At 37.5% G+C, this 22358-nt stretch overlaps 1 protein-coding gene across 1 annotated transcript in view; it reads right to left on the reverse strand.

The window, feature by feature from the left end:
• ESCO1 (establishment of sister chromatid cohesion N-acetyltransferase 1) overlaps positions 1 to 19642 on the reverse strand; it is a 61904-nt gene extending 42262 nt beyond the window's left edge. The window contains exons 1-3 of the mRNA XM_036740958.1: positions 19424 to 19642; positions 2702 to 2748; positions 830 to 889 (exon numbers count right to left, since the gene is read on the reverse strand). The gene's annotated coding sequence lies outside the window, so the exon portion shown is untranslated. The remainder of the gene's footprint in view (positions 1 to 829; positions 890 to 2701; positions 2749 to 19423) is intronic.
• Positions 19643 to 22358: the final 2716 nt, after the last annotated feature.

A 22358-nucleotide genomic window follows, 5' to 3' on the forward strand; every position in this document is an offset into this window, starting at 1 on the left:
CCTCTCAAAAGCATCAATCTGACATGATTTTTCCTTGTGACTAGCAAGAAGAGTAGTGAAAAAATGCCAAAACAGCTGATGAACTTGGGAGTCATTTCCATGATTTAGCAACTTAAGAAATCGTCCAAAACAAATATAGTTAATACAACAAACATATTCAGAAAATTTCACAATAATGATTAAAGGTAAAAGAAATACAAGTTAATTTTAAGATGTAACCAAAGCAACTCATTACAGAGCAATATTAAGTGCTTTTAAATCTCTCAGAGTTAAAAGCTCTCAGGAAATACCCTATATGTCTGTAGCCCATCTGACACTAAAATCCTCATTTAACATCTAAACGTACTAAAATTTTCAGCAACATTTTTCTAGAATCATAGAATTTCATCATTGGGAGGCACCTCTAAGGTCATTTAAACCAACTCATCCATGAAGCAAAAATAGTTTAACCAACATTCCTAGTAAATGGTCATTCAGTCTCTATTTAAAAGATGTCCAGAGACTGAGAATGACAGAGATTTTGTGCCTTTAGTATTTTAACAGCTAAATTAGTCAAGCCTAAAATTCCACATAATGTAGGATCTTACAGTTAATATTACTTTTCATATTAGTTTTAGTAGTTCTAAATTATATACTTCCTATAGAAGTACAATTACAAAATTATTTGAATAATATTAATACAATTATGTTAAATCATCCTATTTCAGTGGTGAGTTGTTAAGAAGTGAATTTTTCTTCTTTGAAAATCTCAATAAAGTAGTATAAGTAATACATGACACCCTGACCACCAAATAATTCATCCTGGAAAAGACAATTATTAGCTACTTACCTCAAAAAAGACTGGAGATCACTTCTTAAAAATTGGATACTCAAATTTTTTTTAACAATTCTATTAAAAAAAACAGGAGAGAGGGTATATTATTAATATATATCAATGAACTCTGTAAGAGAAAGCCATCATAAAAATATTTTATAATAATTTTCATTTAATTAATTCACTAAGCCATCTTAAAAACTAAGGCTGAATTGTCCATTGGCTTGACACTGTCTACTATAATTGTGCTCACAAAATACAAGCACATTTCAATCAGACCCAATGTCCCATTTTTATACAGAACTGCACTTTTTCCCCTGGAGGGTTCCCAACTTAGCACAGGCTAGACTTCAAGGGTAGAATAACTTTGGAAAATGCAGGAAAAGTTCATTTGAAATTTGCTTCAATAATTACATTACCACTAGAAATTTAATAGAAGATGCACTAACTTGCACATTGTTCTATATTAAATATTTCTGGTTAAATTAACTCATCTAATGGCTTAGAAATTAGAATATTTCTAGACTAAAGAAAAATGGATAATGCCATAATTATCCATCAAAACTGTTACATAAATTTCATCCTGCATTTTAGTACGCTATCTTCTCTAATTTATTTAATATTTAATAGCATTCATTTCTTCTGTATAGCATGTTACATTGAAGAAAGTCAAATTGTTTGGTAACTAGATCATGAATCCTTATATATCCCCGTAGATAGCTGTTAAACACAATTCAGACCTACCAAAACTCATCTGTGACCATTCCCCCAATCAAAAAATTACACAGAAAGAGAATACTACAGGAAAAGTCACGATACTATAGAATCATTTTAAAAACTAGAAAGAAAAAGTATTTTATCCTAGGGTAACAAACAGTTCAGGAAGCAATGCAGAGCTATCTCATGGTCTCTAAAATTCTACACTTGTTAATTTGATACTCTGTGGTCATCAGGTTTTATAATAAACAGTGCTAAAATCGATCGCAAATTATAATTATTGCAGCAATTATTTAAATGAGCTGTAACCACCCACCTCTAGGGTCAATTGTTTACCTAAGATTTTTAAATTGTCTTGCTGCAAAGTTTCCGGCATTGCCCTAAATTCTTCAGCAGCAATGACAGCAGTTCTCTGAAACCAGATGATTTATGCTTCCTGTCCTCAACCCTCATCGCCTGAGTAAGAGATTATCCACAAACCTCCTCTCTTCTCTACAGTATGGCATTTGTATTGATGCTATATATTAGCTAATATCTTCATATATGACACAACTTCTTTCATTTTCCCTAAGAACTCTCTACCCATAGAGAACCAAAGAGCCTACTTTTCTATTTTTCTACCTTCCTCTAAAAATTATTAAGATGGGAGCTGATAAATGCCTAAGGACTTGGATTTTTCATCTAATTTGAGGACTTAACAGATTCAATACTATTATATAACTATTTAAATTAACTTCCTAAATGATCATCTTTCAGTTCATTTATACATACATCGAAATTAACAGGAGCTGCATTGCAGACTAGTCTGAAAACTGTCAACTACATTTTTAGATTGGTAATAAGTGCTCTAATACTAAACCTTACATTGACTTACTAGAATACAAAAGCAAAATAATGTGAATTGTGTAAAATAATTTTTTTAAAAATTAAGCTATAGGTTGACTACACCCAACATCTAATTGATATAATAGCGCAATGATGATTTATCCTAGAAAGAAAATAATGAAATATATAAGTTAATGAGGAATATCATAATTAAACCTTTTAGTTTATCAGCTGCACAATATTCTCTACTTTATCAACATTGATTCAGTATTGCTACACAATAGCCAATATGTAGATTTCAAACAAGTAGCCTAAAATTTACTCATAAACACATATAATACTCACATCTGAAAGGAAGCTCCACAAAGTAAGCCCGGGAAAATATGAAGTATCTAGTTTAAAAACATAAAAAATGTCAAAAAAAAAGATTCAGATCTAAGATGTCTAAATTCAGACCTAAATGCCTAAAATGTACAAACTAAATTTTATTTTATAGTCTATATTCAGCATGAATACAGTATTTTGTTACTTTGTTACTTTTCACAGGCAAAGCAGTTAGTGAAATTGTTAAAAACATTTCATATTTTAAACTTTTGGAAACATTTATTTATATTTTGAGCCTTAGAAAAAAGTAATAAGCTTTTGGTTCATCTATTTTCAACAACTACTAAGTGACTCCAAGTTAATGAAAGAAAATGGAAAATAGAAGCAATTGCTAAACAAAGGATATCGGCAAGGAAAAAACTCACCAAGAAAATGCCAAACTACAAACATCAACTACAAACATCGACAGAAAGTAGTGTCTAACCCAGTCTGGATCTGGACAAAAATATCTTAAATCCCACCCTCCCATCACCACCGCCCCCAAGATCTCCAGAATGCTAAAATGATTCCATAGGCAATCAAAGCTTTTAGATCTAATTCCATACCCTAGATTGGATGACAAAGAGCTAACCAAACTCCTGAGACAGGCCAAAAAATAATTTGGTATCTCGGAAGGCATTTAAATTTAAAAGGGTTTTCAAGTATGCACTGAATTATTTCTAAGACACAATACAGTCTAATCCAATTGTTGTATTATGAATTATTTTAGGAAAATAAAAAGGGTTAGGGTTTTTATGCAAAAAGACTCCTAAAACTATGTAATAGATTCATATAACATAATTTACCTAGAGTACCAAATTTACATTAAGAATAGGCAATTTTTAAATGCCCCATTCTAGGAGCACTTCTCAAAGAAATGTTTTTAATTAATTCATTTATTATTTATTTTAAACTTCTGATCCAAAAGCTAGTTGACATGATTCTGTTTTCCTAAGGGTGAAGGTTGTAGGAAGATGGAGTTGACACCATCATTAGCATCCAGTAGTAATTATGAGGAGTTCATTGTACTGGCAAATTCAAATTCTGGCTCAAACCAGAGAACAACAGATCTCAAGGCTCTTTAACTTGACAGAGGCTGAAATCTTGTTGTCTCAAGTTATATGACCTTAAAATTCACATATAGGTTTAAAGGAAAATAGAATTCTTTTCTAAAAGGTAATAAATTAAATGTATCTGAATTCAGAAACACAGACTCTAGAACTGGCAATATTCTCAAAAGGCTATTTATAGAGCTCCAGTTCATACCTAAAAATCCAAGAATCCCCTCTTACAACAACTTCTTTCAGTGAAAAGTGGTAATTCATCATTTTCTCAAAGACCCGAGGAAGGCAGAGTACTCTCTGCTACTCTGAAAGTACCCTCTAACCTACTCTGGAAAAACTTCATTCCATTCTCTGAAAAAGGTTAATGCTTAAGTGGTTCTTTCAACTCACTATCTGACAAAAACTGCTGGGAAAATAGTATGGTAGAAACTGGGCACAGACCAGTATCTTACACCGTATACCAAAATAAAGTCCAAATAGGTACACGATTTAGATATAACAGCTGATATAAGCAAACTGGGAGAGCAAGGAATAGTTTTTCTGTCAGATTTACAGAAAACAGAAGAATCTATGACCAAATGAGATAAAGAACATTAAGAAATGCAAAGCGGATAACTGATAACATTAAATTGAAAAGTTTTTGTACAAAGCCAATGCAACCAAGATTAGGAGGGAACCAGAAAACTGGGAAAGAATTTTTACAACCAGTGTCTCTGATAAAGGCCTCATCTCTAAAATATATAGAGAACTGAGTCAAATTTATAAGAATACAAGTCATTCCCCAAGTGATAAACAGTCAAAGGATATGAACAGGCAGTTTTCAGAGGAAGAAATTAAAGATATCTACAGTCATATGAAAAAATGCTCTAAATCACTATTGAATAGAGAATTGCAAATCAAAACAACTCTGAGGTACATCACACCTGTCAGATTGGCTAACATGACAAAACAAGAAAATTACAAATGCTGGAGAAGATGTGGGAAAATTGGAACACTAACGCATTGTTGGTAGAGTTGTGAACTGATCCAACCATTTTGGAGAACAATTTGGAACTAGGCCCACAAGTCTATAAAAATGTGCATAGCCTTTGACCCAGCAATACCACTTCTAGGGCTGTATCCCAAAGAGATCATACAAATGGGAAAAGGACCCACATGTACAAAAATATTTATAGCAACTCTTTCTGTAGAGGCAAAGAATTGGAAATTGAGGGGATGCTCATCAATTGAAGAACGGCTAAACAAGTTGTGGTATATGAATGTAATGGAACACTACCGTGCTATAGAAATGATGAGCAGGTGGACTTCAGAAAAACCTGGAAAGATTTGTATGAACTGATGCTGAGGGGGAGCAGAACCAGGAGAACATTGTACACAGTTACAGCCACACTGTGAGATGACTAACTTTGATAGACCTGGCTCTTCTCAGCAATGCAAGGTTCTAAGACAAGGCCAAAAGGCTCACAATGGAAAATGCTATTCACATCCACACAAAGAATTACAGAGTCTGAATGCAGATCAAAGTATACTATTTGCTCTCTCTCTCTTTTATGTTTTGTTTAGTTTCTTCCTCCTCATGGTTCATTCCATTGGTTATAATTCTTCTTTGCAACATGACTAATGTGAAAATATGTTTAATTTGAATGCATATGTAGAGCCTATATCAGATTGCACACTGTCCTGGGGGGGGGGGGGAAGGAGAAAACTTAAAACTCAAAAATTGTGGAACTGAATGTTGTAAACTAAAAATAAATAAATTAATTTTTAAAAAATGGTTCTTTCCATCAAAACTAAAGCTACTTCTCAATAACATCCAACATTACCATAGTACCTGACACATTGTAGGTAACTAATAAACGCTTGTTTATTTGATTTCCATGCTTTTTTCCTATTTCTATCCTCTAGGACAAAGCAAAACATGTGATGACCTTATCTAGGTGACAACATTTCAAATATTTCTCATGAAATCCTTGTGAATAATATGGAAGAATGTAGACTGAATCCAAGTACTGTGAGGGGAATTGAACTCAGTTGGCTGAAAATTTTATCGAAAGTGTGTTGATGTCGCCATGTCACCCTGCAGGAGGGTCTCTAATGATATGCCACAGGAATTTGTCATTTTCTCTGACCTACTCAATATTTTATCGATGACCAGCATGAAGACACAGAAGACAACCTGATCAAAACAGGAAAGAAGACAAAGCTAAGAGGAGCAGTTAGAAATCTGCATGCTCTTGGCAGCAATATATGTTGAATGAAAAAATCAAGACTAAAATCATCTCATCAAGCCAAAACGGTGGACAAAACTAAGAGAAAACGTAATAGGCAAAAAACAAAGTACTTTACTTCAATCCAGAAATTTTATTGAAGTATAGGATGATGCAGACATGGTTTAGCAACAGCTTGTGTTGGAAAAAGTTGGTTTAGGTTTGACTCCAGGCTCAGGTTTGACTGAAGGCTCAGTGTGGATCAAAAATGTGGTGTACCTAACAAAATATTAAAACCATTTTACCTACATTAGAATATTTTCTGAAATCCTAATTGAATTTCAAATTGTTTGCATTTTTAAAGTAATAATCAACTCAAGTGAAGGTTAAGTGTGTGACAATAGAGTTGTTTATAATTAAAACTCACAAGATAACCCCAAAAATACTGAAGAAAATAACACCTTAAAAAGTAGACTAACTCAAATGGCAAAAGAGCTCCAAAAAGCCAATGAGGAGAAGAATGCCTTGAAAGGCAGAATTAGCCAAATGGAAAAGGAGATCCAAAAGACCACTGAAGAAAATACTACCTTAAAAATTAGATTGGAGCAAGTGGAAGCTAGTGACTTTATGAGAAATCAAGATATTATAAAACAGAACCAAAGGAATGAAAAAATGGAAGACAATGTGAAATATCTCAGTGGAAAAACCACTGACCTGGAAAATAGATCCAGGAGAGATCATTTAAAAATCATTGGACTACCTGAAAGCCATGATCAAAAAAAGAGCCTAGATATCATCTTTCAAGAAATTATCAAGGAGAACTGCCATGATATTCCACAGCCAGAGGGTAAAATAGAAACGGAAAGAATCCACAGATCGCCTCCTCAAAAAGATCCCAAAAAGAAAACTCCCAGGAATATTGTCACCAAATTCCAGAACACCCAGATCAAGGAGAAAATACTGCAAGCAGCCAGAAAGAAACAATCTGAGTATTGTGGAAACACAATCAAGATAACACAAGATCTAGCAGTTTCTACATTAAGGGACCGAAGGGCTTAGAATATGATATTCTGGAGGTTAATGGAGCTAGGATTAAAACCAAGAATCACCTACCCAGCAAAACTGAGTACAATGCGCCCAGGCAAAATATGGATTTTCAATAAAATAGAGGACTTTCAAGCTTTCTCAGTGAAAAGACCAGAGCTGAATAGAAAATCTGACTTTCAAACACAAGAATCAAGAGAAGCATGAAAAGGTAAACAAGAAAGAGAAATCATAAGGAACTTACTAAAGTTGAACTGTTTTGTTTACATTCCTACATGGAGAGATGATGTGTGTAATTCATGAGACCTCAGTATTAGGGTAGCTGAAGGGAATATACGTACATATATATATATATATATATATATATATATATATATATATATATATGAAGAGAGAGAGAGAGAGAGACAGAGAGACAGACAGAGGGTACAGGATGAGTTGAATATGAAGGGATGATATCTAAATAAAATAAAAGCAAATTAAGGGATGAGAGAGGAACATATTGAGAGAGGGAGAAAGGGAGAGATAGAATGGGGTAAATCATCTCACACAAAAGTGGCAAGAAAAAGCATTTCTGTTGGAAGGGAAGAGGAGGCAAGTGAGGGGCAATGAGTGAATCTTGCTGTCATCAGATATGACTTGAGGAGAGAATAACAAACACACTCAATTGGGTATCTTACCCTACAGGAAAGAGGAAGGGGATAAAAAAGGGGGGATGATAGAAGGGAGGGCAAATGGGGGAGGAGGTAATCAAAAGCAAACACTTTTGAAAACGGACAGGGTCAAGGGAGAAAACTGAATAAAAGGGGACAGGATAGCAGGGAGCAAAATACAGTCTTTCACAACGTGAGTATTGTGGAAGGGTTTTGCATAATGATATACATGTGGCCGATGTTGAATTGCTTGCCTTCTTAGGGAGGGTGGGTGGGGAGGGAAGAGGGGAGAGAATTTGGAACTCAAAGTTTTAAAGGCAGATGTTCAAAAAAAAAGTTGTTTTTGCATGCAACTGGGAAATAAGATATACAAGCAATGGGGCATAGAAATCTATCTTGCCCTACAAGAAAGTAAGGGAAAAGGGGATGGCAGGGGGAGTGGGGTGACAGAAAGGAGGACTGACTGGGGAATGGGGCAATCAGAATATATGCCATCTTGGAGTGGGGGGGAGGGTAGAAATGGGGAGAAAATTTGTAATTCAAAATCTTGTGGAAATCAATGCTGAAAACTAAAAATATTAAATAAATTTTAAAAATTCCAACTCAAAAAAACCTCACAGGATGTGATTGCTAAATATGAATGTTATAGTTTATTATTTTTAAACACAAGCATGTCACTAAAGTACGTATCTTTTTCTTTTTCATGTGAATAAAATAGAAAGACTAATTTCTACCACATGGAAACATTTCCCCTGTTCAAGTTATTTATATAGAAAAAAAATTTGCAAATACTATCAAATGAAATATAAAATCCATGATTCAAAGAATCTTAGAATCAGAAGATACTTCAAAGATTATTAAGGTCAAGGCTGTCCTAAGTGCTTGTGGCCCACCTGTGTTTACTACAGGCATGGAAATTGACATAAATGCTTTAACTAAAGCATTTTGTAGATTTCTGGCTTGTGGCGGACACAAGGGTCCCACATGGGGGCACATGGCCTGTGTTTTAGACAGGTCTGATCTAGGTCAACCCTGAAAGCATCTTCTGCACAACATCCCCTTTACACTTCAAAATCTCCAGAGAGGGCAGCTTGTTTCCTAAAACAAGGCAAACTATTCTAGGGTTTTTTAAACTGCTTTACTTATTGGGGAGCTTTTCTTTAAATTACGGAACATCTACACCCTGTAACTTCTATCCATTAATCTGAATTTTGTTCTCTAAGATTAAGATAGAATAAGCATGCTGTATCAACAAGAATTTATTAAATGCTTGCCATAGGCCAGGCATTGTGCTCTGCAACTGGGGATAAAAAAAAAGTCAAAAACACAGTCCCTACTCTACAGGGGGAGAAAATTAAATATACACACAAGATTAATCCAGTGTAAATGGAAGGCAATTTCAAAGGGAAGGCAGTGCATGAAGAGAGAGGGAAGGGAGAAGAAAGGCCTCTACAAGGTGGGATTTGAACTGAATCTTTGAAGGAAGACAGGAAAGCTACAAGTGTGAAGGTGAGGTGGAAGAAGCCACTGCAAGTCTTAGTTCCCTGCATTTTCTCTGGCAGTCCCCTAGGACTGGAATGTTCTCCCTCCTCGCTCTGCCTACCGATCTCCCTGGCATCCTTTTAAGTCCAAACAAAAATCCTACCCCCTGCAACAAGCTTTCCCTAGCCCTTAATGCCTTCCCTCTCTTAATTATTTCTTATTTATCCTATATATAATTTGTTTTGTATATACGTGTTTGCTCGTTATCTCTCCCATTAGATTGTAAGCTCCTTGAGGGCAAGGACTGTTTTTTGTCTCTTTTTGTATCCCAAGTGTTTAGCAGTCCCTGGCACATAGTAGGCACTTATTGAATGCTTACAGACTGATGGGGTGGGGGTGTTAAAACCAGTGTAGCTGGATTGCAGAGTATATGGAGGGAGTTCAAGTTTAACAGGACTGGAATGCATTTAATTTAAATGCCAAACACAGGATTTTATATTTTATTCTATAAGCTACTGGGAGCTACAAGAGTTTACTGAGTAGGGAAATGACATGGTCAGAATTGCACTTCAGTAAAATCACTTTGGCAGGATAGGTGAAGACAGATTGGAGACAGAAAGAACAATTAGAAAGCTAATACATGAGATTCAGGCATGACATGTTGAGGTGGTTTTGTGAATGGAAAGAAAGGGACAAAGAGGAGAGACACCGTGAAGGTAGAAATGACAATAGATGGGATATGTGGGATAATAATGAAAAGTAGAGGATGACACTGAGACTGTGTGACTGAGAGGATGTTGGTATTGAGATAGTAACAGAAAAGTTGGAAAAAGCATGGTTTGGGGGAAAGATGACAAGTTGTTTTAGCCATGTTGAGTTTGAGATACCTATGTAATATCAAATTTAAGATGCCCAAGAGGTAGTTGGTGATACAAGATGTGAACTCAAGAGAGCTTATAAATACCCATGGGAATCATCTGCGTAGAGATAAGAGTTGCACCCATGGGAGCTGAGGAAATCACCAAACAAGATTGTACAGAGTAGGAATTCTTTACTGTTTTTGTATCACAAACCCCAATAGTAGTCTGTTGAAACCTATGTACTCCTTTCACAGAACAATGTTTTAAAAGGTATAAAATAAGCATTGTGAGATGTAAAATGGGTCATTTTGATTACATGACATTTACAAGTTTTTGTACAAAACCAATGTAGCCAACGTTAGAAGGAAAGCAAAAAACTGGGCAAAAAAATTAATAGCTTCTTGGACAAAGGCCCCATTATCTCAAATATATAGAGAACTTTCTCAAATTTGTAAGTATATGAGTCATTCCACAGTTGGTGGAGTTGTGAACTGATCCAGCCAGTTTGGAGATCAATTTTGAACTATGCCTCAAGAGCTATAAATCTGTGTGTTCCCCTTAACCCAGCAAAACCATTACTAGATCTGTATCCCAAGGACACCCCACCACCACCACCAGAAAAAGGAAAGGAAAAGGACTTATTTGTATAAAGATATTTATAACAGCTCTTTTTGTAGTGGCAAAGACTTGGAAATTGATGGAATACCCATCAAGTGGGGAATGGTTGAACAAGTTGTGGTCTATAATTGTACTGAAGTACTACCGTTATAAGAAATGAAGCGTTCAGAAAAAGCTGGAAAGACAATTATATAAACTGACACCAAGTGAAGTGAGGAGAACCAGAACACTGCACACAATAACATCAATACTGTACGATGATTAACTATGAATGAATTATCTATTCTCAGCAAAACAATGATCCAAATTCCAAAGGATTCATGATGAAAAATGCTATACTCTTCCAGAGAAAGAACTGATGGAATCTGAATGCAGATTGAAGCATACTATTTTTCACTTTATTTGTGTGTGTTATTGTTAGGTTTTTTTGGTCTGTGTTTTCTTTCACAATATGACTAACATGGAAATACGTTTTACATGACTGCATATATATAATCTAGATCAAATTGGTTGCCATTCTAGAGAAGGGAGAGGGAATGAAGTGAGAGAATTCAGCACTCAAAAATTTTAGAAGAGAATGTTAAAAACTGTTTTTATATATAAGTGGAAAAAATAAAATATTATTTAAAAAAAATTAGGAGTTATTCCCCAATGGATAAATAGTCAAGGGATATAAAAAGACAGTTTTTGGAGAAAGAAATCAAAGTTCTATATATACATACAGTTATATGAAAAAATGCTCTGAATCACTACTGATAGAGAAATGCAAATAAAAACAACTTAGAGATATCTCACACCTATCAGACTGGCTAAAGTGATAGAAGGTGAAAATGACACATGTTGGAGAGGATGTCAAAAAACTGGGACACTAATACACTATTAGCGGAACTATGAACCAATTCAGTCATTTTGGAGAGCAATCTGGAACCATGCCCAAAGAGTTATAAAACTGTATATACTCTTTGACCCTGCAATTCTACTATTAGGTCTGTTTTCCAAGGTGATTAGGGAAAAAGGAAAAAGATATATGTTCTAAAATATTTATAGCAGCTCTCTTTGTTGCTATATGGAAAATGAAGTGATGTGCATCAGTTGGGGAATGGTTGAACAAGTTGTATCAGAAAGAAATGAGCAGGTTGATTTTAGGAAAACATGAAAAGACTTACATGAAATAATGAAGAGTGAAATCGGTAGAACAAAGAGAATGTTGTATGCAGTAACAGCAATACTGTTTCAAGAGCAAATGTGAATGACTTAGCTATTGTGAGTTATGTGAATATTCAAATCAACTACAAAGGACCTATGAAGGAAGATGCTATCCACTCCCAAAGAACCAATATATGTAAGTATGTGTTGTGTAGTTTCACATATCTGCGTGTGTATGTGTGTGTGAAATGTTGGCCTTTTCCAGTGTGGGGCTGAAAGGGAAAAAACTTTGAATTCAAATGTAACAAGTTTTTTTCTTTAAGTAATGGGGAGGTAAGGGTGATGAGGTGTTTTTGGTTTTGCTTTTTTTGGGGGGGGATGGGGGTGAATTCAGGGAAGGACAATAGACAGTACCTCAGGAGCGACTGTATCAGACTCCTCTAAACAGATACACTGCCTTACTATACACTGCCTTACTATTACACACTACTGTGTGTAATAAAGCAGATTGTCCCATTAAAAAAAATTAAAAGTAAAATAAGACAAAAAGTACAAGATAAAATACAAAGGATTACAAAAGAAACTAATTGTAAAATAGTTATCAAAATAGATTTTTAAAAAGAGATCACAGATCCCAGGTTAAGAAACTTTGGTAGAGAAAGAAAAGAGAATAGGGTCTGAGATAAGAGCTTTAGAAGATCTGACTTGGTTGAAGACATAGCAAAGGAGACTAGGAAGAAGTATTGAGATAAATAGGAGGAGAACCAGGAGAGAACTATGCCACCAAAAAAAAAAAAAAGCCTAAAAATGAGAGCATCCATGAGGAAAAGATGATTGATAGTGTCAAAGGCTACACAGATGTCAAGAAAGATGAAGATAAAGAAAAAAGCCAGTAGATTGATAACTTTGAAGAGAGTAGTTTGAGTTGAAACAATGATGCCAGAAATGAGATTGCAGAGGGTCTAGAATCCATTGAGAAGGTAAGAAGTGGAGGCATTTGAGATAAGACAGCCTTCTCAAACAGCTCAGCAGGGAGAGGAAAAGAGAAAATAAGAGATATTGCTAACAGAGGTGACTTAATCAAATGAAGGTTTTTTAATGATGAAGGAGATATGGCCGTGTTTATAGGAATAAAAGGAATCAGCATATTGGTAGAGAAAGAAGATGTGAGAGAGAGAGTAGGGATGGTAGTGAGGGCAATCTGATAAGAGAAAAGAGCAAGAGTACAAGCAAAGGGGTTTGCTTGCCTTAGCAGGAAGAACGACCGCCTTTTTCATACAGATAGGGGTAAAGGAAAAGACAGTGAAGGAATATATCTGAGTATTGCGAGAAAGGAAGATGGGAGAAAGAGTTCTTAGCAAATGGCCTCAGTTTTTGGAAGCGAGGTCTTCAGCTAAGATGGGTGGTATGACAGACTTGAAGAAGAATGAAAAGTTTTGGAATGGCTGCTATGGTGATAAGGATACTGAATCATTTACAGAATGTGAAAGGATTTGCAGTGAGGGCTCAGATGAGATTACGTAACATAAATTTGTATAGTTCTATGATATTCTCCAGCTCCATGCAGCAACATCAGTCAGATGGTAGGAGTAGTTCAAGTTGGGGTTTGGAAAGGCATGACTGACAACAAGGAGGCAAGGGATTCAAGTGCAGAGGACAAACTAGAGTTGAACTGATTCACCAAGGAGTTGAGATAGGGCAAAGAGGAAAGTGTCACCACTGCAGGGTGATGGCATGGACAAGGACTAAGGGATGGACATATATACAAAAATATTTATACCTCCTCTTTTAGTAGAAGCAAAGAAATGACAACTCAAGGGTACCCATCAAGATAAGAATAATAATACACCACAATAAAACAGATATGGTATAATGATGGTACCAAAAGAAATTATGAAAGGGATCATAATCTGGGAAGACTTGTACGAACTAAGGCAGAGTGAACTGAACCAAGAGAACAATTCATACAATAACAACCCTTAAAAAAAGGTATTACGAAAGACTTAAGAACTCTGATGAACTTAATGAGGTCCAATGATGAGGCATGTTATTAACTCCTGAGAGAGATGATGAATGGACTCAGGGTGTAGAATGAGACATTTATTTTTTGGTCATGGCCAAAGAAGGAATTTATTCTGTTTGATAATTCGAAATTTTTAGAGGATTTTGCTTTTCTTGTTTTTCCCAATGGAATGAAAAGGCAGGGAAAAATTGATTTTTGTAAATTTTTTAAATTAAAATTTCTGAAAAGGAAACTGAGGAATGGAAGGATTGGCTGTCACAGAAAAGACAAAGAACAGAGCTAACTAAGCAAGGCACGGGAAAATATGGAACAACAAGAAATTGCTATCAGATAAAGGAAATAAGTGTCGGTAACGACAAGATTAAGGGTATGACTACCTCAGTGTGTAGCTGATCTGGAGCGGAGTAAGTCATAGTTATTTAATAGATTGAGAACACTCTTCCACAATAGTAAAAGATGTCTATCAAGTCCTCAGACCTTTTCTCTGAGCCAAACACCAGTTCTTTCAAAACACTCCTTCACTGATATGATTTCTAGAATTTTCACATTGCCATTTCTAGGTGTGTTCCAATTGTCCGTGAAGGCACTCATTGTTGGGATGACACTGTGTGAACAAAAACATATAGAACACTCCAAAAATGGTCTAATCCATGCAAAGGATCACATTAATAGCGCTATTAGTTTCCCTTGTAAACACCAACATAACATTGATAATTTCAGTAGCTACATAACACATGTGATACTGTCAGAGTTGCCATGTACACCCACACACCCACACATTCCCCCTTGAATTCACAGACTCTGTTTGGCTTTTTCCTGGGCACTTTTTTTCCAAGTGGAAATTTTGTGGGCAAAGTGAGCATTCCATCTTAGAATTCATAAAAGAGGACAGTAAGAAAGTCAAGTACAATCTTTGGTAATGCAGATTTCAAACGGTTCAGAAAAGAGATAATTAAGATCTCATGGCCTAAAATTCTATAAGGGAAGTCAGCACAAGATGTTGAAAAGCACACAAAATCAGATTCTGAGGACACAAAGTGAAGTCAATTGAATCCATCTCTCCTCAAAGTAGCTCCACAGTTCTCATCTGCTTATCAACACTCAGGTGCTGTCTCTTACACGAGGCAGGAATCATCCCAGTTGTCGGTGCTCTCATAGTGTTGAAATTGCTCTATATTACTTTGAAATTACTTTTCTTCACTTAGTAGGTACAAACTTGAAAAATAACACTGATTCTCTAGCATGAAATCTGAGTGCATCCCAGACGGATTTGGAGAAAAAAGTGCAGCCTATAGTCAGACAAAGAGGGTACATTTGCTCATAAAATTTTAAACAGTTACACCAAGTCTCCACTTGAATGAATAGTGAATAATAAATAAGCTGTTGGTACATGAATAAAGTCATTTAAAATTGGGAAATCATTTGGAAATTGAAACAGCAGGAATGTTGTCTTTCTTTTTTTTCAGTTCCAACCAACAGGAAATTTAAGACTGAATTAATTACCTGCATAAAAATATTTTAAGTTTCTCACTCTGGCTCAAATAATGCAATTTTTGTTTAAAGACCTCACCCTCACATTTTATATGTACAACTAAAAAGCTCAAAATTCAAATACTTGCTTCATTAAAAATTATATTTGTTATCATTTATGACCATAAGCAAATCACCTGACTGCTCTGAGAATTTTTGCCCCTCAGAAAGTTAGAGTAAGGCAGATATTAGTACTACTTACTCATCTACCTCAGAGTTATCAGACAAATTCTTTGTACAACCATACATTACAGAAACATGAATTATATTACTAGCCAACTAAAGTTCAAAATGTAAGGAAACAGGGACAGTTATGTGAACTAGTGAAAGTCACATAACTCTTCTAAAACCCTAAGAAAGACTGTAATGGAGGATGTGTTTATATGACAAGCTTAAAGTCAATAGAGAGCAAGGGCATATTTCCATGTTAGCCTAACTAACACTCCTCACACCCTGACTTCGCTACCCATTAGTACGGCCTTTTAAAACACAAGCAAGCCCTCAGTCAGTCAACAAGCAGTAAATGAATCAAAGAAATGCATTTATGACTAAGACATCCAGAAATTCACACTTCAATACATTACACATACTTGTGAAATTCAAGCACACCACACTGATACACATTACTTAAGCTGATTTGATTAAACTGATCTGTTACTTACAACAACTCTGTGAGGTAGACACTACAAGTTATCACCATTTTAGATCACACTTTGATGTGATTTCATTTGGTGGTTTCCAATGATTCAGTTCACAACATATCCGATCAACCCTCTTATCTTGTATGTTACTTCTGTCCATCTCAATAAATCTCCCACTTGGGGGGGGGAGTGTCAACCAAGAGGGATGGGGGGGTGCTTGGGGGTCCTCTAGATCACTCTACTTTTCCTGGATACTAAAAGAGAATAAGCACTCAACTCTGCATACATCCTTATGCTACCTTCACTGGTAGTATGCTGAAGCCTACTCATTCCCTACCATGTACCTCTCCAGTGCCCTTTGGGTGATATACAACATTAATTTTTCAGAGACTATGGCATTCCCTGACTCACATTGAAATGGAAAAAAAAAATATTGACTTCAAAAGATAAGCTTTTATATCAATGAGATGCTTGTGGTTATTAAAAGGACTGCAATTTCCCAAAGGCAATCAAGTCAGTTCTCCCACTCTATTCTGGGTCCAGGTCACTGTCCATTTGTAGTTATCTGTCCAAGACAAACACAGTAATGGATCAGCTCCATACCACCATTTTACAGAAAACAAAAACAAAATTAGACTCAGAAAAAGAGCATAACTGGATCTCCCAACTTTAATAAGTCTCCATTAATAAGTCTAAAGATGTCATCAGACTTTAGATCAAAGAATCAGTGATAAGTATAGAATATAAAAGGGACACAAATAATGAATTTCCTGATGCTTCCAAGATCCAGATGTTAATTAGACTGTCATATGTATGGAGAATGTATATATTTCAAGGTCTAGAACCAATGTCCTTCATAGAATAAGAAAAGGAAGACAGATTAACATCTTGACAACTCTAAGCATTTGTTACCTTGATTTCGCCTACTCTCCAGTCATCAGTGCCTGTTGGTGAATTATAACATGTAATTATAACATGTTTCTTACAAGGGACCTAATCTCATTATTTCGACACAATGACAGAATGAAGGAATGAAGTCTCATGTAATCTAACATAAATGACAACCTTTCTGTGTAAAATGTCTTAACTCTTATTTATGACCTTGATTCATAAATTCGCTAATTATCCTTCCCTTTTACAGTCATTACAACCAGTGACATTTTCCTTCTTTTCTTACCCGTATCAATTTAAATCCACAGCATTGCAGAGAAATGAGGAATAACAAACAAGTCTAGGAAACCTAGACCACAGAACTTACTGAAAAATGCCAGGGACAATTCCAAAACAGAATGTTCCCAGTATTTATCAATGGCCCTACTGCTACCCACTCAATGGATTTTAGAGACTTCTCTTTAAATTTTAACTCTGAGGATTGCAGCCTGGCTCCTTATTTGGATTTGGTATTCTACCAAATGTCACTCAGAAAATTACAAAGAGTATGACCATTTGGAATATGCAAACTAAGAGACAGCAAGACGTTAAGAGTGCTGGTCAGAAGATCTGAGCATTGGAATCAGGTGTTACTAACCTTGAGCAAGGAACATCTCTTCTCTGGTCCTAAGTTATTCTTTGTAAAATGAGGTAAATGACTAGCTGACTACTAAGAACCATTCCAAATCTAAAGAGGCATTCAGTACATGTACTCAATATTATATATGTCCATGAAAGCACACAATAATTCCTCTTAGGAAGTTTTCCTAACCTCCAAAGTAGGCATAGCCATGGTAACTATTTCTGGTTCACTTAAGACTACTTCATTAAAAATGTTTTTGCATATTCAAAACAAATTTTAACACATTTAACATACAAATCTAAAACATAGAGAAACAACTACACACAAATTTCTCTATAATTAAATTTATTTAACTTTAGAATTTAGACAAGTGCTTGGTACATAGTAGGCACTTAATAAACACTAACTGGCTGATCAGTGCATTTATAAGTGGAAGTAAACTCTGACCAGCAAAATGGCTTTTCCAAAACTGCAGATGTGAACTGAATTGACATTATGCATAATGTCTGCCTGGCACAATATTATCTTCTTCCAAAATACCTTAGGAACACTGGAAAGTTATGATAAAGGGAAGACTACAATGAGGGGAAGGGGAAAGGGCCCTTGGTTGTTGAGAATGTTGAAGAGTATATTCTCCTTATTCTAATTCTCAAAAAAAGAAATATAGCTTATTTTTAATAGCTAACATGGCCTTGTTTTATACTCCTGAGAAGCGATGGTTCAGTTCCTAGTCTCAATTCCTAATCTGGCACCTGCAAACATTTCCAGTTCTATTCCCACTCCTAATTTCAATGGCACAGAAGCCCAGTCAAGAATATTTAATTGAAAGGTTGAGTCTTCAAATGTAAGGCAGGGAGATAACCAGAATTCTAATTTCTCTACTCTCTCCCCCAGTTTTTAAGTACAGGAGCAAAAAAATACCTATAATACCAACTACCAGCCAAGTACACCTCCTTCCCATTTTGTCTTTTGAAAAAATGTTCTTTACATACTTTCTGCACGACTAGCAGTTATTAAGGAAAACTGTTGCCAATCAGCCACACAGATACCATTTAGATGCCAAGTGCTGCAATCAAATATTGCTGAGAGATGTTACTCAAGATATCCAATTCAGCCTCAAAATAATCTAATCAGAATGCCAGAAAACTAGTTTCTCATCCAAGCTTTTTAACTTTAAGTTCCAAAGGAGACTCTGTATGCATTGGTCAGCGGCATGGTTCTCAAAACTGCCATTCCTTAGGGCTAATGGAGGGGTGGAGGTGAAAACCTCTTCCACCCCCTCTAAAGTGTGACCACCCCTCCATTCATCAGGGCTGCCCCCAATTTCCAGGTAGGAGGGCTGGGGCTGAGGAGCGCTGTAGCCCCTCTCCCACATCCTCCCTCCCAGGCAGCCCCGTGACCTTGGCCTGGCTCTCCCGGGCTCACTAATCCCCCCGCTGTCCCATCCCGGCTAAGCCGGAAAGCATGACCCGCAAACAAGCAAAGGCCTCCCCGGGTCCCGGGGACGCGGGCCCCGATACCCCGGCGTTTGGCTGGGCTACAGTCCAACACCGCGGGAAAAAACGAGGGGCGGAGACGGAGAGAGAGCCGGGGAACGAGTCAGTCTTGGTCCTCCGGCCAGGGGCCCCGAGACAAGTAGGGGTCGCCCCCGTCCGGCCCGAGGCTCAGCCCCTAGTCCCGGGCCCGCTCTTGCCCATGAAGACAGCAGCAGGTGAAGCAGCCGCGTCGGCAGCACCGGGGGACGGGAGGCTGCTACCTCAGCGGCAGGGGCGGCCCCGCTCCCCCACCACCCCGGGAGACAGGCGCGAGGAGCCGGTGCGCGGCCGGACGAGAGAGGAGCGACCGTGGGGACGCGAAGGAGGGGCAGCGCCGGGCGCTCGTGCGGGGCCCGGGGGAGGGAGTTCGGGAGGAAAGGACGCGCACCTTCTTCATCCTCGGCCGAGCTTCCAACGGGAGCCGGCGAGTCACCTCACATCCGGGTACCGCGAGCGAGCCCCGGGCGCGGCGGCGGCTGCTGGTGCTCCGAATACGGCTCTTCCAAGGCGCGGAAACCCCAAACTTCCGGCGACTGCGACGACAACGGCGGCGACGGCGACGGCGGGGGCACCGCCTCACTTGCTAGTCAGATGGAAAGCTACCTGCAAGTTTCCCGGGTGCGCTTGCGCAGCTACTCGTCTTGGCCCCCTAGACCTCACTCAGCTGACTGCCTTGACCAGGGGCTAAAGATGGCCGCCACGCGGGATGCGCGTCAAGCCGATTTTCGCCCAGGGCCGGGACCTTTCGACACTCCCCCCCTCCCCCGCCACCCCGCCCTCGGCTTCGAGAGTCCTGGCAACAGGAGACTTCTGTCCGCGCAGGCGTACCGTGGGGACTCTTTAGCGAGCGCCCCCAATTGGAGGCATATGGGAAGGAAGTAAAAGGCAAGGGGCGGGGCGAGGTGGGACACCCCGCGGTCGAGGGGCAGCGTCCCCTAGCGGTAGAGTTGGGAAACTGCTCTATTTTTTAGGCCGCACTGAAGCTCTTGGGCCGCTGAATAGATTTTCAGCTAAAAAATTTGTCCGGGACCTTCCGTTTCGTCCCATTTCCATTTTTTCTTTCCCTGCGTCTTTTATCCGCCCCAATCTGACGCTTCTTACCCCTATCACGGCTTTTAAGTTTCCATAGTCCACTATCACTACATTATTAATAATAACGGCATTTATATAGCCCTTTTTAAGGTTTGCAAAGCACTTTTCACGTGCTATTTCATTTGGTCCTTGAAACAACACTGTGAGATATCTGCTATTATTACTCTCATTTTACACATAGGGAGACATGCGCGGAGAAGTTAAGTGATTTCCCCACTGTCACAAAGCTGCTAAGTGTCTGAAATTGTATTTGAATTCAGTGTTCCTGAGTTTAAGTACACTGCACCACGTAGCTGCCTTTCGCTGGAGATAGTGGAGAAAAGATATGCACACATATATACCTTATATATAGTATATATATATACATGCATACATATATATGTATATATATATACATATATACATATATATATATGTATATATATACATATACATATACATATACATATACATATACATATATACATATATATATATGTATATATACATATATATATACATACACACATATTTAAACTCATCGCCACACAATCCTGGAGTTTTTAACTTTAACTGAGTCTTTATTTCCGCATTTCCGACTTAGGTCCCTTCCTTCCAAAAACAAATGTGTTGTTGCAACCTCCTCAGTAGGTGGATGTGACCAGACTGGGTCTGGGCTCCTAGAGTTGAAATTAGAATCCAGGATAGAATTTTCATTGTGTGTCTTTGTGTGCCATTTATTAGAAGGTCTGCTATCCCCATTTTTTGAGGCATATGTGACCTAGCATATATTAATATAATACATATCATGTAGAAGTACAAATAAGAAGATATGAAAATCCCAAAGACTAAAGATTTCTTGACTTTTTACTCCTATAAGTTTAACAGCTTGAATATTTTTCCTTAAAAAAAAAAACACCTCACTAATCTCCCCACCCCAAGTACTTTCAGGTCTCATTTTTCTCAAATTAATGAATGAATAAAATTGCCGTAGCAGTTATTTTTACCTATACTCTTTCAAAATTACATTTTATATTAAATCTCAGAAACAAATTAAAAGCTTTAAACATAGTTGATGAGTTAATAATTTCCATTTCTTTGTAGCAAATTTTGATTCTGTATTCATTATTTTTCCCTTGCAGGACTCTCCCATCTCTTATATAATTAAAAAAAAAACCTTCACAAAATCTTTTAACCATCAGGCTGTTCATAATTTTTATCAACATTGGATCTCACTAGTCGGTCAACAAAAATTTTTTAAGCAAAGACCTTAATAGGGCAAAAACAAAGTTCCTACTCTCAAGGAGCTCACATTCCAATAAGGAGACAATATGCAAATAACTACGAATACACATATATTCATTTGGTATAAATGGGAGGTAATCTTAGAAGGAAAAGAATGGGGGGAGAGACCAGGAAAGGCCTTCAGAGGATGGGATTTTAGCTCAGTCTTGAATATTACATGAAAAGCAGACTAAACAGCCATGCAAATATTGGTTGGTTGGCTGATTGCTTGGTTGTTGTCCTTCCTTTCTGAAGGACATCACTATGCTTCAGTCAAGATTCAATGTGTCAGACTGTGGCTGATCAGGTCAATATGATCTCAGAATGCCCTCCCACAGGTCGGGCACAAATAGTCTGTGTGAACATTTGGGGTGGACACTCCAAACTTGTGCACATTGCATTTCCTTTGAGCCGTTTCAATTCTGCTTTGCTCATAGAACACAGCACCTTCTCTGACATGGGAACACCATGCTGAGTGGCCTTGTACCAATGTCTCCCATGTCACATAATCAATTCCAAAAGTTCTTGAGAGAGACCTTGAGAATGTCTTTGTATTACTTCTTCTCACCACCATGTGAACTCTTGCCCTATGTGAGTTCTCCATAAACTAGATTTTTGGCAAGCATGTGTTTTGCATTCAAACAACATGGCCTGCCCATGGGAATTGGGCTCTCTGAAGCAGAGTTTGGATGCTTGGCAGTTTAGTTGAGTAAGGACCTCAGTGTCTTGTACCTTATCCTGCCAGGTGATCTTCAGAATCTTCCTAAGACAATTCAAGTGAAAGCCATTCAGTTTCCTGGCATGGCACTGGTAGACTGTTCAGGTTTCACAGGCATACAACGAGGTCAGCACCACAGCTTTGTAGACCTTCAGTTTGGTAGTCAGTCTAATACCTCTTCTCTCCCATACTTTCCTTCGGAACAGCCCAGCTAGCTCTGGCAATGCATGCATCAACCTCATTATCAATG

Source organism: Trichosurus vulpecula, chromosome 1 (assembly GCF_011100635.1).
Source record: "Trichosurus vulpecula isolate mTriVul1 chromosome 1, mTriVul1.pri, whole genome shotgun sequence".
NCBI classification, from domain to species: domain Eukaryota; kingdom Metazoa; phylum Chordata; class Mammalia; order Diprotodontia; family Phalangeridae; genus Trichosurus; species Trichosurus vulpecula.